Source organism: Solanum stenotomum, chromosome 1, assembly GCF_019186545.1.
Source record: "Solanum stenotomum isolate F172 chromosome 1, ASM1918654v1, whole genome shotgun sequence".
Taxonomy (NCBI): Eukaryota; Viridiplantae; Streptophyta; class Magnoliopsida; order Solanales; family Solanaceae; genus Solanum; species Solanum stenotomum.
The window spans coordinates 41712145-41729410 of record NC_064282.1 but is presented as its reverse complement, the minus strand read 5'-3'; the positions used below and the strand labels follow the sequence as shown (position 1 = coordinate 41729410).

General features: G+C 37.5%; 1 long non-coding RNA gene across 1 annotated transcript in view; it reads right to left on the bottom strand.

Annotated features, from left to right (window-relative positions):
- The window catches only part of LOC125841831 (uncharacterized), an 18997-nt gene extending 2097 nt beyond the window's left edge, over positions 1–16900 (bottom strand). The window contains exons 1-2 of the long non-coding RNA XR_007443828.1: positions 16668–16900; positions 3649–4110 (exon numbers count right to left, since the gene is read on the bottom strand). This is a non-coding gene — a long non-coding RNA (uncharacterized LOC125841831). The remainder of the gene's footprint in view (positions 1–3648; positions 4111–16667) is intronic.
- Between the last annotated feature and the right edge of the window lie 366 nt (positions 16901–17266).

Sequence of the window (17266 nt, the reverse complement as noted above, 5' to 3'; positions counted from 1 at the left end):
CTGTCATAATCCAACACTTTCTCGAAATAAGGTCTAAGGCAGGAATTATAGAAATTTAGCAAGCTCGACACCCGAACCCCTCCATACTCAAGCAAATTAATAAACAAATGCCTAAACATGCTCAATCTCACGAGAGAAAGCCATAGCCTACCTGAAAGCCGATCACGCGTGCTCCAACTCACGGTACCGGATCTTTTCCTCTCCGAACGGTCTCCAAATGCTTCCCCACTAACAAAAGGTTAATCACCTCGTCATTACGAATATATTGACACTAAAATTATATTTTTCGGAGACGGACCCAAAATCGGGTCTAAAACGGGATTGTGGGGCCCACAATTAGAATCTCAAAATCGAATCCGTGGAAACGTCCCAAATACCTTACTAAACTAATACCCCAAAATTATGGCACAAACAGATGCTTAAAACACCGCAAATCAGCCACAACAATTAAAAGTAGCAGCCCCTAGATCACCAATTTCCGGAAAAACGAGACCCTTTCAACCCAAACAGATTATACCACGACGATCCTTCCGAAAAACTCTACAAGTTAGCCTCAAGAATGACTCAAAACGGACTTACGATGATCAAGATCTCACATTTCAAAATTCAACAACAAAACAATCCGAAAATCACCCTAGCAGTGGCTAAAAATCGATTTCTTACCTCAAATGAAGCCTCCCTTCGAGTTTCTGAGACCACCGCTAGATTCCCCTCGAAATTCTCTTGAAGTTTGCCTTTTGAATCACTTAATTTGGATTCAAAATGAAGGAGCAATCTCAAGTTGAAGTTGAAGGAAACAATTGAACGAAGTTCGTCCTAAATTCTGGAAATTTCCAGATTCCCACTCCTCTGCCACGTCACCGCCGCGTCAAAATTCTACAACCCTTCAAACTTAAATTTCGATCTTTCGGACTCGTTCGGAGTCGGAAAAATACAAACCTTATATGGAATCTGATTGGAAATGATATTTCGGACTCAACGGTGAAGGCGGAATTTCCATTTGGAGCTCGCTTCAATGAAAAGTGGGTCCCACACCCAGTATCGTTTTGAGCCAGATTCCACAACTGCTATCTAAAGTCTCGGAAAGTGAACAAGGGTCGTTCTAGACCAAAATCAATATTCCGAAGCTAACCTAGCTGTCAAAATTTTCATCTGAGCACGTCTTCCAAGAAGGTTGACCAAAGTCAACTTTTCAAGTTATTACAATATCCACTACTAAACGAACTTTCGTCCGCGAAAGAAAAGAGTCAAGAAGTACCTGAATGCTCAAATAAGCCGGGGAACTGTGCCCGCATCTCATGCTCGATCTCCCAGGTAGCCTCCTCAACTGGACGATGTCTCCAACGGACCTTAACAACAGGAATGGCTCTCNCGTGGAAACGTCCCAAATACCTTACTAAACTAATACCCCAAAATTATAGCACAAACAGATGCTTAAAACACCGCAAATCAGCCACAACAATTAAAAGTAGCAGCCCCTAGATCACCAATTTCCAGAAAAACGAGACCCTTTCAACCCAAACAGATTATACCACGACGATCCTTGCGAAAAACTCTACAAGTTAGCCTCAAGAATGACTCAAAACGGACTTACGATGATCAAGATCTCACATTTCAAAATTCAACAACAAAACAATCCGGAAATCACCCTGGCAGTGGCTAAAAATTGATTTCTTACCTCAAATGAAGCCTCCCCTCTCGTTTCTGAGACCACCGCAAGATTCCCCTCGAAATTCTCTTGAAGTTTGCCTTCTGAATCACTTAATTTGGATTCAAAATGAAGGAGCAATCTCAAGTTGAAGTTGAAGGAAAAAATTGGACGAAATTCGTCCTAAATTCTGGAAATTTCCAGATTCCTACTCCTCTGCCACGTGGCGTCACGTGGCTCTGCCACGTCACCGCCGCCTCAAAATTCTACAACCCTTCAAACTTAAATTTCGATCTTTCGGACTCGTTCAGAGTCGGAAAAATACAAACCTTATATGGAATCTGATTGGAAATGATATTTCGGACTCAACGGTGAAGGCGGAATTTCCATTTGGAGCTCGCTTCGATGAAAAGTGGGTCCCACACCCAGTATCGTTTTGAGCCAGATTCCACAACTACTATCTAAAGTCTCGGGAAGTGAACAAGGGTCGTTCTAGACCAAAATCAATATTCCGAAGCTAACCTAGCTGTCAAAATTTTCATCTGAGCACGTCTTCCAAGAAGGTTGACCAAAGTCAACTTTCAAGTTATTACATTTATAGTTTTCAATGTTTATATATTTTATTTCAAATTTGGGCTTGCAAAATTTGTAAATATTTTATTTTGTATTAACATCTGAAGTTACAATTATAATGTTATAGTTTTTCAAATTCGAAGTTAACAATTTGCTTTGTATATATTTCATTTTGTATTCAGTTTGACTATATCATTTAATCTTATTAATTTAACATAATGAATGTTGATATTTCAAAAAAAAATTGTACTTATGTGAATTTTACCGTCTTTATGAAAATTTCTATTCATTTAACATTTCTTAAGTTTAGCTTATCACACAAGTAGGTGAAAATATATTTGATCTCTTTTTCAAACACCGTTAAGTTGTAAAAAACCGAAAAAAACTGAAACAACTGACTAAAACCAAAACCGAAAAAACCGATTTTGTGTGGTTTGATTTGGTATTTAGATTTAATAAACCGACATAATTGGTTTAGGTTTTTTTTTAATGAAAAGCCAAACCAAACCGACCTATGTACACCCCTAATCATGGGCTCACACTAAGCTATATATATAGGATGGCAATATTGAGCAGTAACATCAAGTAAATGACTAAGATAAAGAACATATTGAAATCAAGATAGAGATTTTTATATTTAGACAAAGATAGGAGGGGGCTTATTATTAACTTAATACCAAAATTAATAAGGACAATTAAGCTTCATAATCCATGCTCAACTAGATCATTGTAACATGCAAAATATATTACAGATGTAGTACAAATGAGAATCACGAAGAATAGGATTCATATAGGGAAAGAAACTACACATGTTTAATACTAAATTGGACACATATATAAGAAAATATTAACATAAGAAATCTGATTTAATACCAGACATGTCAAAGGCTTCATTACAACACCATCAAGAATACTATAGAAGTGTATTGCCAACACTCTCATACTCTAAAAAATAATGAGCAACGTATGACAACAGAGGACATGTATAAGACATTTCTCTCCTAAAACAAGATATGAACAATTGTTTGAACATTCTTTAAAGAAAACAAACTCAAAATATGTTGAATGTGCAACTGCATAACTCATTTGGCACCCTCCAAACACATACTGAAAGCATGAATACTATTTCAACAATATAAGAACAGAACAATATCATGATGAACTAGTGAAACAAGCTAAAACATGAGGCAAGCATAGTGACCATGAATTATGAAGACTACAAACATAGAAATAATTTCAAAATAGACACTAAGTGATATTAGAAACGAAACTTACACTACCAATCTCAATGAAAATAACATGAAGATTAAGAATGAAAGTTACACTTAAACACATCACGCAAGAGAATCTTAGAACCAATCAAAGAACACATCATTATCAAACATTTAGTTCAAACTAAATAAATAAAAGAGCTAAGAGTGCTTTACCTCGTTATGAGCAGCGACTGAGACAATGACGAGCTGAAATAAGCTATTCCACCACAACCGACTTCACTAGTGACCTCAAACTCAAATGAACCTTGGCTAGTGATGGACGGAAAGAGCGAAACCAACAACATGGCTTGCGCTGACGAACAATGACAGCAGGCATAACCTTCTTCCTGAGATCTGGCTTACCCTTCTTCACAGTAGTCATTACCATATCTCCAACACAAGCTGAAGGCAACCTGTTAAGCCTTCCCTTGATCCCTTTCACAGAAATGATGTACATGTTCTTCGCACCAGTGTTATCGGCACAGTTCACCGTCACCGCCACCGGCAGACCCAGTGTCATTCTGAACTTGTTCCCGATGGAACCTCATCGTCCTCGTTTCGACATCCCGAATGGTGTTGTTCTTCACAATCCCAAAAAATCTGAAGCCCTATAGTCGAGAATGAGAGAGATGACAGCTAGAAAGGGAAAGAAGCAGGGCAGTGGTAAGAGTACGCAACCAATCAGAGTTCAACCAAAGAGAAATAAAGCTATATCTCATTAATGATGAAGGCCTTTATTTGGAATATTAGATCAGTGAAGTCACAACAAGCTTTTCAAAGGGTTCAAATGTTGCATAAGGTTCACCAATTCACTTTTGTTGCATTAATTGAGCCTTTTCAGCATGTTAGATATATCAATAAATACAGGAGAAGATTAAAAATGCCACAAGCCAATTCAAATTGCAATGGAAAGATATGGATCTTTACTAATCATGACTTTGGCATCACTATTGTCAAAGATACTGAACAACAACTCACTTTGAGCTTGAGGCATCAAACTCAGCCCCAGAGTTTTTATGTTACAATTGTATATGCTAAGTGTGATGCTATGTAGAGGTTGAACTTGTGGGATGATCTATATCAGGTTGCAGATGGTATTGATAGGTCTTGGTTGATTGGGGGTGATTTTAATATAGTTTTAAACGAGGAAGAAAAGATAGGAGGGATACATGTCTTAGATGCTTCCAAGGATAATCCTGGTCCTAGTTCTGCTGTTTTTTGTGTGAGAGATCATAATGGTAATCTAGTAGGGGCTAAGGGTGTGAAGTTGGTTGATTCTTCTAACTTGATGGCTGAGGCAATTGCAATTAGAGAGGGTCTGCAATACTGTTTAGACAAATATTTTCGACAGATTATTATTGAGGCTGACTATTTTTCAATGGTTAATATTCTTAATGGAGAGTGGGAGTCACCTTGGAGTGTGACAATGGAGGTCAACTACATCAATAGAATCAGAAATTCTATATCTGTAAGAGTACAACACTCCTTCAGGGAGGGAAATACTCTTGCTGATGTTTTTGCTAACCTAGTTTTTGTTTTTGCAGGTAATTATGAGTTCAATTCTTTCCATGAAGTCCCAACAATAGCCAAGAAGATAATAAATTTAGAAAAATGTAACACTCCATATATAAGAATCAAGCAAATAGATTCGCCAGGTACTAATTAGATTATCTAGTTCACAAGTACTACACAACAATAAGATATACAAGTACCGATAAGAAGCATGACGAAGTTTACAATTGATGCATAACTTTAGCAAACGTTTAAAGTCTGAAGCTATTTCGGTTGGTTAACCATACCATGCACCTGGTGAGAGTATAAGGGTGGTGCCCAAAGTGGTACGAAATCAAGACTCCAAAGTTCTTAGTGGTGTATTCGATTGTTGATAACTCCTATCTGCATCCTCTACAGATCCAATCCAAAATTTTTGCAAACCCATAAATCGTATAAGCAACAATAAGTTAGTTTTCCAATTCAAAGGTCTAAATTTAGATGGTGGTATTAATCTCTTTGTGGGATTCAACCCATCAAAGATTAGACTAGAGAAAAGGAGTTCTAGTTCATATATAATGCTTTTCAAGTCTTACCTGGAGCATTTTATAGCAACACCCAAGAGCAACATTTTCTCAGATTGGGAGGTCTCCATAGATTCCGATCTCCAGAGTCAAGTTTAAGTGTGGAAGCATCTGAAATGATGGAGATACGACATAGGGAAGTTAATATCCGGCGAGCGACTGGTGCTTGGAGATCATCAATGGCGGTGGCATAGAGATGGAAGAAGATGACTTTCTATTTCCTTCTTTGGTTGCCTAATTTGGTTTTGCCTTTCTCTTTCAGCTTTTTGTTTTGTTTTATTTTGTTTTGATGATATAGTCTCTTTTTGATTTAAATAAATGAGGTTTAAAGGGCCTCACTTTTAATTTTAAAAAAAGAAGGAAGAAGTGTGGTTTTTTTATTTTTAAATGGGGTAGTTTCTTTTTTATTTTTTCTAAATTTATTTTAAATTAGTAATATAAAAAAAATTAAATCTGATTATCAAAAGAATTTATAAAATAATTTTAAAATTGTGGATCTCCATACGTTAAATGGGGTTGTTGTTTTTTCATTTTTTAAAATATATTAAATTATATCCATATAACAAACCTTAGTTAATAATATAAAGAAAAAACTTCCAATCCAAAAAAAAATAAATTAAAAGAACCCAGAACCATTAAATAATCAATTTCAAATTTGAATTTCAAATATTAACTAATCTTATCCCTAAAAAAACGTCTAAACTTACATTTTAAAATACCAATAATATTTTATTTGAATTAGTTTTGATTGTTTTTTAAAAAATCAAAATATTACGAAGCGGAATCGACAAATTATAAACATATTTTTTATAGAGTTGTGAAAGCAAGAAACTAAAATTTTATCTATATTAAAAGATGAGTAATAGAAGGACATAAGTGAACAAATATTTTTTAAAAAAACACATGACAAAATGTTAACACAATAACGCTACATATGAACAAGAAAATGAAAAAGCAGTAAATAAAAATTTCAATGTAAACCGATAAATATTTAAATTTGATATAAGAAATTGTTTAGAAATATGAAAAATATAATACTTATACAAATAAGATCATGTAATTGATATCATTCTATATAATGGCAAAAATAATTAAAAAAAATAATCAATGAGAAGCTCTCAAGCAATATTTTAAAATAAAAATAAAATACAAAATTTTCATGTGGATATTTTAGTTTTAAAGGTAATACTCAAATTATTATATCTAAGAGAATAAATTGAGAATCACAATTTAGTAATGATATTATTTGAGTTACAAATGAAATACAAAATGAAAAAAGGTTAACCAGATACTAGATACCAAATACCTAACTGAAATTTAAAATTTTGATATTTGGTATCTACTTTTAACTACCAATTTCAAGTTACTAAATTCGAAATTTAGAAATCTCGAACCTCCACCCTAACACTGATTATACAATATAGCTTGCCAAAAGTTAGGATTGGCAAAATTAATCCCATTTGCCCAATCCGTTTAAGTTTGGATGGGTTATTGATCCGCTTATTTATTAGGTTAACTCATTTCAATCCATTAAAATTTAGGTGATATGTAACAAATATTGAATCAGCAGAAATCTTGTCAAAATATTCTTAAAGAACTTTTTAAAAATTTTGTTATGTTATATATAGCCATTATAAAGAAAAATAATAATTTTATTAGGTACTAAAATATTGTAAAAAGAACAATAAAATAAGTAAAACATAGTAAAATTTGGGTTGGATTGAGTTTTGACATGTTCTATAACTCATTACCGGACTTGACTCAAGCAAATTTGAATTGGGTTGGGTCTTGACCCGTTTGTTATCTTTACCCATTAAAAGATTCTATAATTGGGACTCACCTGTACAACCTTAATTATTTGTTGTTTTCATGATAAATATATTTTTCTATTAAAAATTTACATTTTATAAATACAATTTTTTTATTTATGATTATATTATAAGCAGAATTAATTTGCGTAATTATTATGTTTATTTTTATTTTTATTTCTCTTAAAATGTTCACTTCACTACTAAATTACATATTTTTCATTAAATTTTTTATTACTCACTTAATAATTATATTTTATCTATAATTAAAATGTGGATAACTTTAATAATAACTTTTCTTTTACTTTAATAAACTTAAAATGAAAGTTTTATTTTTAAGCTAACTAAGATGAAAGTTTTATTTTTAAACTAAATAAGATGAAAGTTTTATTTTTAAGTATAAATAAGATGGAAATCTTATTTTTAAGCTAAATAAGATGAATATTTTATTTTTAAGCTAAATAAGATGAAAGTTTAATTTTTAAGTTATATAAGATGAAAGTTTAATTTTTAAAACATTCGGCACAATGATGGAAATGCACACACAAAAATATTTAAGCTAAATAAAATGGAAATTTGGGATATTTGCCAAAAATATTTACCAACTAATGACAACTTGTATGGACAAACGTTATTTGCCAAATTTTTTCCCAAATTTTACTTGGGAAATCTATGGCCAAATTTTTCTCCAAATATTTATAAGTGTGCCCTATAAATACTCATTATTACTCTTATTTAGAAGTGAGAGTAGGGGAGGACGAACAAGGGCAAATAGGTAATTCTAATGTTAATTTTGGGGTAAATTTGTAAATTAACTTTTCACATGTGTATCCACTTTATGCTTTCTTTCATTGCTCATCGGTAGAATCTGTTGTATGCTCTAGATTTGTTCTATCACTGGCTTTTGCTCTTCATCAAATCCGGATCATCGTTTTTGGATCTCAGTTTTGCCTCAAATATTTCTTCGATGTTGCTCTAATCTTTAGTTACAGTAAGCTTTAGTTCCCCTTCTCCCCCAATTTTTCGGTAATGTGTCCAACTCTTGAAAAGAACCTATAATGGTAGTTTTTTCCATTATTCTTTGAATTCATAGGTTGCGTATCATAAACTGTATGTAATTTTCCTATGCATGTTTGAAAATGGAAATAAATATGTATATAACTTCGATGTACTGAGTGCATCTACGGTGGTTTTTACCGAGTGTCCAGTTGTGCTCAAAAGTCGAATAACAACAAGCAGAGCTCTCACTTTGAATCTGCTTTAAACTCGTTCCCATCTTATTTTCTTTGACTGCTTCAAATATGCTTCTGGTAAGTTTCTAAGTCTTTTGTTTTAATTGCTTTGCTATTTTTATCCATTGTTTTTACTGGTGGTTAAGGATCTTTCTCCTTCACTCATTCAATATCGGATCTCTCTTCGAAATGTCTATCTTAATCTATCTTTGCTTAATTATAGTTTCTTGTAATCGTGAACCATTTGACAAAACTGTAATGACCCTTCAGGTCATTTTTAAATTTAAGAATTCTTTCCCTCGTATAGAGCATTCCTGTAGCGACCCCAATTCATTTATGACTTGCTGGCACTGACTGTTCGGTCGCCTGGTCGTTCGTTTGGGTTTTAGGCCCGTTTCCCTGATTTGGAGATTTTTATAACTTGAAAAGTTGACTTTGGTCAACCTTTTTGGAAGTCGTGCTTAGATGAAAATTCTGACAGCTAGGTTAGCTTCGGAATATCGATTTTGGTCTAGAACGACCCTTTGTTCACTTCCCGAGGCTTTATATGGCAGTTGTGGAATCTGGCTCAAAACGATACTGAATGTGGGACCCACTTTTCATCGAAGCGATCTCCAAATGGAAATTTCGCCTTCACTGTTGAGTTCGAAATATTGTTTCCAATCAGATTCCATATATGGTTTATATTTTTCCGACTCCGAACGAGTCCGAAACATCGAAATTTAAGTTTGAAGGGTTGTAGAATTTTAATGCGGCGGTGACGTGGCAGAGCCACGCGACGCCATGTGGCGGCGGATGGAAATCTGGAAATTTCCAGATTTTAGGACGATTTTCGTCCATTTTTTTCCCTCAACTTCAACATAAGATTTCTCCTTCATTTTGAGTCCAAATTAGGTGCTTCGAAAGGCTAACTTCAAGAGAATTTCGTGGGGAATCTAGCGGTGATCTCAGAAACGTGAGGGGAGGCTTCGTTTGAGGTAAGGAATCGATTTTAGCCACTGCTAGGGTGATTTCCGGATTGAATTGTTGTTGAATTTTGAAATGTGAGATCTTGATCATCTTAGGTACGTTTTGAGTCATTCTTGAGGCTAACTTGTAGAGTTTTTCGCAAGGATCATCGTGGTATAATCTGTTTGGGTTGAAAGAGTCTCGTTTTTCTAGAAATTGGTGATCAATGGGCTGCCCATTTTAATTGTTGTGGCTGATTTGCTATGTTTTAGGCATCTGTTTGTGCTAAATTTTGGGGTATTAGTTTAGTAAGGTATTTGGGACGTTTTCACGGATTCATTTTCGAGATTTCAATTGTGGGCCCCACAATCCCTTTTTAGACCCGATTTTGGGTCCGTCTCCAAAAAATATAATTTTAGTGTCAATATATTCGTAATCACGAGGTGATTAACCTTTTGTTAGTGGGGAAGCATTTGGAGACCGTTCGGAGGGGAAAAGATCTGGTACCGTGAGTTGGAGCACGCCTGGTCGGCTTTCAGGTAGGCTATGGCTTTTCCTCGTGAGATTGAGCATGTTTAGGCATGTGTTTATTGATTTGCTTGAGTATGGAGGGGTTCGGGTGTCGAGCATGCTAAATTTCTATAATTTCTGCCTTAGACCTTATTTCGGGAAAGTGTTGGATTATGACAGCATGTCTCTTGATATTATTGAATATCCATATATTGTGGTGTATATGTTTTTGGTTTGCTTCCGCCTGTTTATATTGTTATTTTCCTACTCTTGTTTAATTTCTACCCTCAGACCCATTACTTGTTGTTCCGGGTTATGGGTTGGCTTACCTGCTGGTGGGTTATAGTATGTGCCATCATGACTTGATAAATCGGGTCGTGACAAATTGGTATCAGAGCCCAGGTTCGTTGGTCTCACTTGTACAGAGCTAACATCTAGTAGAGTCCTGCAAATCGGTACGGAGACGTCCGTTACTTATCTTCGGGAGGCTACAGGATGTCTTTAGGAACGTGTCGCTTTTGTATCACTGTCGTGCATTGTATGTCTTATCGGTTTCTAAAAATCTTACTTGTACCACTCTTTTATAGGGATGGCTCGCACGCGTGGTAGGGCCCCAGCTAGGGGTAGAGGTCGACCTCGAGGTCGTGCCAAAGCTACAGCACCAGCCCAGGACCGAAAGCAAACTCCGGAGTCGGTGATAGAGCCACCGCCCGAGCCTGTGGCAGCTCCAGATATATAGGCGATGCTCGTACAGATACTAGCTGCCATTGGGGGTATGCAGCAGGTCCCAGCTCCAGCCGTTCCAGTACCGCAGGGCCAGCCTACACCAGCGGTACCGGTTGTTCAGCAGCTAGCGGCACCGGTTGTTCAGCCGGACGATTTGGAGGGCGTCATGCCACTACGGGAGCAGAAGATGCTCAGGGTGTTCCTTCGACTATCACCGCCGAGGTTTTCTGGGGCAGTGGGGGAGAATGCCCACGAGTTTCTTGTTACTTACCGTGAGCGGCTACAGACTTTGGATTTAGTGGAGTCGAGAGGAGCAGACTTCACCGCTTACCAGTTAGACGGTCCCGCCAGGCAGTGGTGGCGTACATACTTAGAGACCAGGCCAGTTGGGTCTCCACCGGTCACATGGACTGAGTTTTCAGAGGCCTTCTTGGCCCGATTTATTCCCAGGAGCATTAGAGATCAGCTCAGAGATCAATTTGCTCGGTTAGAACAGGGCTCTATGACAGTATCAGAGTATGAGGCCCGGTTCCACGAGCTCTCCAGGCATGCCGCCATGATATTACCTACCGAGGAGGAGAGGGTTCGTTGTTTTGTTCGGGGTTTGAGACTACAGTTGCGGATTGAGACTCAGTCTTTAGTCTCAGCATGCCGCTCGTTTCTAGATGTAGTGGACCATGCCCGCACTATCGAGCAGCTCCGTCGCGAGGCCCAAGGGGGCAGCGGCAAGAGAGCTAGACAAGAGAATAGCCATGATAGGCGCCGTTTCAGACCCCGAGAGTCTTATGATAGATCTCAGCAGAGGTTTCAGTCGGGTCATTCTAGTAGCCCCTTCCAGTCCTCTCTCCAGGCATCGGAAGGTGATCAGCACCGCCATATTGGTTTTAGTGCCGGTCTTAGTCGGGGCCGAGATAGTTCACAGATGGGTTCTTCTGGCGGGGTAGCCGACCTCCAGCTCTCAGTCGACAGTCCCAGGGGTGTTATGAGTGTGGGGAGTTAGATCATTGGGCCCACGAGTGTCCCCATCGCAGGTTAGCCTTACCCGCTCCACAGGCAGCTAGGCATGCGCCAGCACCTCCAGCTAAAGGCATAGGCCAGGGACAGGACCGTATGGGTGGTCACCAGGGTATATGGGGTGGTCCCCGAGGAGGCAGATTAGGGGGCAGAGCCGATACACAGGGTAGGGGAGTCCAGACCCACTTTTATGCAGCTCCAGCTAGAGTAGATGCTGAGACATCGGACGATGTGATCATAGGTACAGTGTTATTATGCCATCAGCTCGCATCCACCTTATTTGATCCAGGCTCTACTTATTCCTATATATCTGTTTATTGTGCTCCTCGATTGAGTATGATCCCAGAGCTATTGGTTGAGCCGTTGCGTGTTTCAACCCCGGTAGGTGATTCTTTAGTAGTGGATCAGGTATTTAGATCCTGTGTGGTGACTATTCAGAGGCGAGACACTAGGGTTGATCTTATTTTGCTTGATATGGTGGATTGTGATCTGATTTTGTGTATGGATTGGTTATCTCCCCACCATGCGGTCTTGGATTGCTACGCTAAGACCGTTACTTTAGCCATGCCTGGTATTCCACCAGTGGTGTGGCAGGGCTCTTGTAGTCGCACGCCAATTGGGATGATATCTTTTGTTCGGGCCCAGAGGTTGATGGCTAGCGGGTGTTTGGCTTATTTAGCTTATGTTAAAGATGTTAGTAGGGAGGGTCCTACCGTTGATTCAGTACCTATTGTTCGAGAGTTTACAGATGTGTTTCCTGCCGATCTGCCTGGTCTCCCTCCTGATCGTGACATTGACTTTTCTATTGAAGTAGAGCCGGGCACTAAGCCCATTTCTATACCACCGTACCGTATGGCCCCCGTAGAGCTCAAGGAGCACAGTGTTCAGATTCAGGATCTCTTAGATAAGGGATTCATTCGGCCTAGTGTATCACCTTGGGGTGCCCCAGTCCTCTTCGTAAAGAAGAAAGACGGTACTATGCAATTGTGCATCGACTACAGGCAGTTAAACAAGGTGACTGTAAAGAACCGTTACCCTATGCCTAGGATTGATGATCTATTTGACCAACTTCAGGGTGCCGTGGTATTTTCTAAGATTGATTTAAGATCCGGCTACCACCAGTTGAGGATTAGGGCAGCGGACGTCCCTAAAACTGCATTTAGGACTCGTTGTGGCCATTATGAGTTCTTGGTGATGTCGTTTGGGTTGACTAATGCCCCTGCTGCCTTCAGGGATTTGATGACACGTGTGTTCAGGCCATACCTTGATTTATTTGTCATTGTCTTCATTGATGACATACTGGTATACTCGCGGAGCCGGAGTGAGCATGAGCAACATTTGAGGATAGTGCTCCAGACTTTGAGAGATCAGCGGCTTTATGCCAAGTTCTCAAAGTGCGAGTTTTGGCTTGAGTCTATAGCCTTCTTGGGGCACGTGGTGTCCAAGGAGGGTATTAGGGTTGTTCCGGCGAAGATTGAGGCTATTCGTGATTGGCACAGGCCCACCTCTGTGACTGAGATTCGTAGCTTCGTCGGATTGGTAGGCTACTATAGGCGTTTTGTTGAGGGATTTTCTACTATAGCAGCGCCTTTGACTCGGTTGACTCGCCAGGATGTTCCATTTGTGTGGTCGGAGGAGTGTGAGAGGAGCTTTCTGAGGCTTAAGGTGTTGCTTACCACCGCTCCTATATTGACTCTTCCAGTTGAGGGTGACGGGTTTACTGTTTATTGTGACGCATCCGGCATTGGTTTGGGTTGTGTACTGATGCNTATTAATTTAACATAATGAATGTTGATATTTCAAAAAAAAATTGTACTCATGTGAATTTTACCGTCTTTATGAAAATTTCTATTCATTTAACATTTCTTAAGCTTAGCTTATCACACAAGTAGGTGAAAATATATTTGAACCGTTAAGTTGTAAAAAACCGAAACAACTAACTAAAACCGAAATCGAAAAAACCGACTTTGCGTGGTTTGATTTGGTATTTAGATTTAATAAACCAACATAATTGGTTTAGGTTTTTTTTTTAATGAAAAGCCAAACCAAACCGACCTATGTACACCCCTAATCAGTGGCTCACAAAAAGCTATATATATAGGATGGCAATATTGAGCAGTAACATCAAGTAAATGACTAAGATAAAGAACATATTGAACTCAAGATAGAGATTTTTATATTTAGACAAAGATAGGAGGGGGATTATTATCAACTTAATACCACAATTAATAAGGACAATTAAGCTTCATAATCCATGCTCAACTAGATCATTGTAACATGCAAAATATATTACAGATGTAGTACAAATGAGAATCACGAAGAATAGGATTCATATAGGGAAAGAAACTACACATGTTTAATACTAAATTGGACACATATATAAGAAAATATTAACATAAGAAATCTGATTTAATACCAGACATGTCAAAGGCTTCATTACAACACCATCAAGAATACTATAGAAGTGTATTGCCAACACTCTCATACTCTAAAAAATAATGAGCAACGTATGACAACAGAGGACATGTATAAGACATTTCTCTCCTAAAACAAGATATGAACAATTGTTTGAACATTCTTTAAAGAAAACAAACTCAAAATATGTTGAATGTGCAACTGCATAACTCATTTGGCACCCTCCAAACACATACTGAAAGCATGAATACTATTTCAACAATATAAGAACAGAACAATATCATGATGAACTAGTGAAACAAGCTAAAACATGAGGCAAGCATAGTGACCATGAATTATGAAGACTACAAACATAGAAATAATTTCAAAATAGACACTAAGTGATATTAGAAACGAAACTTACACTACCAATCTCAATGAAAATAACATGAAGATTAAGAATGAAAGTTACACTTAAACACATCACGCAAGAGAATCTTAGAACCAATCAAAGAACACATCATTATCAAACATTTAGTTCAAACTAAATAAATAAAAGAGCTAAGAGTGCTTTACCTCGTTATGAGCAGCGACTGAGACAATGACGAGCTGAAATAAGCTATTCCACCACAACCGACTTCACTAGTGACCTCAAACTCAAATGAACCTTGGCTAGTGATGGACGGAAAGAGCGAAACCAACAACATGGCTTGCGCTGACGAACAATGACAGCAGGCATAACCTTCTTCCTGAGATCTGGCTTACCCTTCTTCACAGTAGTCATTACCATATCTCCAACACAAGCTGAAGGCAACCTGTTAAGCCTTCCCTTGATCCCTTTCACAGAAATGATGTACATGTTCTTCGCACCAGTGTTATCGGCACAGTTCACCGTCACCGCCACCGGCAGACCCAGTGTCATTCTGAACTTGTTCCCGATGGAACCTCATCGTCCTCGTTTCGACATCCCGAATGGTGTTGTTCTTCACAATCCCAAAAAATCTGAAGCCCTATAGTCGAGAATGAGAGAGATGACAGCTAGAAAGGGAAAGAAGCAGGGCAGTGGTAAGAGTACGCAACCAATCAGAGTTCAACCAAAGAGAAATAAAGCTATATCTCATTAATGATGAAGGCCTTTATTTGGAATATTAGATCAGTGAAGTAACAACAAGATTTTCAAAGGGTTCAAATGTTGCATAAGGTTCACCACTTCACTTTTGTTGCATTAATTGAGCCTTTTCAGCATGTTAGATATATCAATAAATACAGGAGAAGATTAAAAATGCCACGAGCCAATTCAAATTGCAATGGAAAGATATGGATATTTACTAATCATGACTTTGACATCACTATTGTCAAAGATACTGAACAACAACTCACTTTGAGTTTGAGGCATCAAACTCAGCCCCAGAGTTTTTATTTTACAATTGTATATGCTAAGTGTGATGCTATGTAGAGGTTGAACTTGTGGGAGGATCTATATCAGGTTGCAGATGGTATTGATAGGCCTTGGTTGATTGGGGGTGATTTTAATATAGTTTTAAACGAGGAAGAAAAGATAGGAGGGATACCTGTCTTAGATGCTTCCAAGGGTAATCCTGGTCCTAGTTCTGCTGCTTTTTGTGTGAGAGATCATAATGGTAATCTAGTAGGGGCTAAGGGTGTGAAGTTGGTTGATTCTTCTAACTTGATGGCTGAGGCAATTGCAATTAGAGAGGGTCTGCACTACTATTTAGACAAACATTTTCAACAGATTATTATTGAGATTGACTCTTTTTCAATGGTTAATATTCTTAATGGAGAGTGGGAGTCACCTTGGAGCGTGACAATGGAGGTCAACTCCATCAATAGAATCAGAAATTCTATATCACTAAGAGTACAACACTACTTCAGGGAGGGAAATACTCTTGCTGATGTTTTTGCTTACCTAGTTTTTGTTTTTGCAGGTAATTATGAGTTCAATTCTTTCCATGAAGTCCCAACAACAGCCAAGAAGATAATAAATTTAGAAAAATGTAACACTCCATACATAAGAATCAAGCAAATAGATTCGCCAGGTACTAATTAGACTATCTAGTTCACAAGTACTACACAACAATAAGATATACAAGTACCGATAAGAAGCATGACAGAGTTTACAATTGATGCATAACTTTAGCAAACGTTTAAAGTCTGAAGCTATTTCGGTTGGTTAACCATACCATGCACCTGGTGAGAGCATAAGGGTGTCCAAAGTGGTACGAAATCAAGAATCCAAAGTTCTTAGTGGTATATTCGATTGTTGATAACTCCTATCTGCGTCCTCCACAGATCCAATCCAAAATTTTTGCAAACCCATAAATCGTATAAGCAACAATAAGTTAGTTTTCCAATTCAAAGGTCTAAATTTAGATGGTGGTATTAATCTCTTTGTGGGATTCAACCCATCAAAGATTAGACTAGAGAAAAGGAGTTCTAGTTCATAAATAATGCTTTTCAAGTCTTACCTGGAGCATTTTATAGCAGCACCCAAGAGCAGCATTTTCTCAGATTGGGAGGTCTCCATAGATTCCGATCTCCGGAGTCAAGTTTGAGTGTGGAAGCAGCTGAAATGATGGAGATACAACATTGGGAAGTTGATATCCGGCAAGCGACTGGTGCTTGGAGATCATCAATGGCGGTGGCATAGAGATGGAAGAAGATGACTTTCTATTTCCTTCTTTGGTTGCCTAATTTGGTTTTGCCTTTCTCTTTCAGCTTGTTGTTTTGTTTTATTTTGTTTTGATGATATATTCTCTTTTTGATTTAAATAAATGAGGTTTAAAGGGCCTCACTTTTAATTTTTAAAAAAGAAGGAAGAAGTGTGGTTTTTTTATTTTTAAATGGGGTAGTTTCTTTTTTATTTTTTCTAAATTTATTTTAAATTAGTAATATAAAAAAAATCTGATTATCAAAAAAATTTATAAAATAATTTTAAAATTGTGGATCTCCATACGTTAAATGGGGTTGTTGTTTTTTCATTTTTTAAAATATATTAAATTATATCCATATAACAAACCTTAGTTAATAATATAAAGAAAAAACTTCCAATCCAAAAAAAATAAAT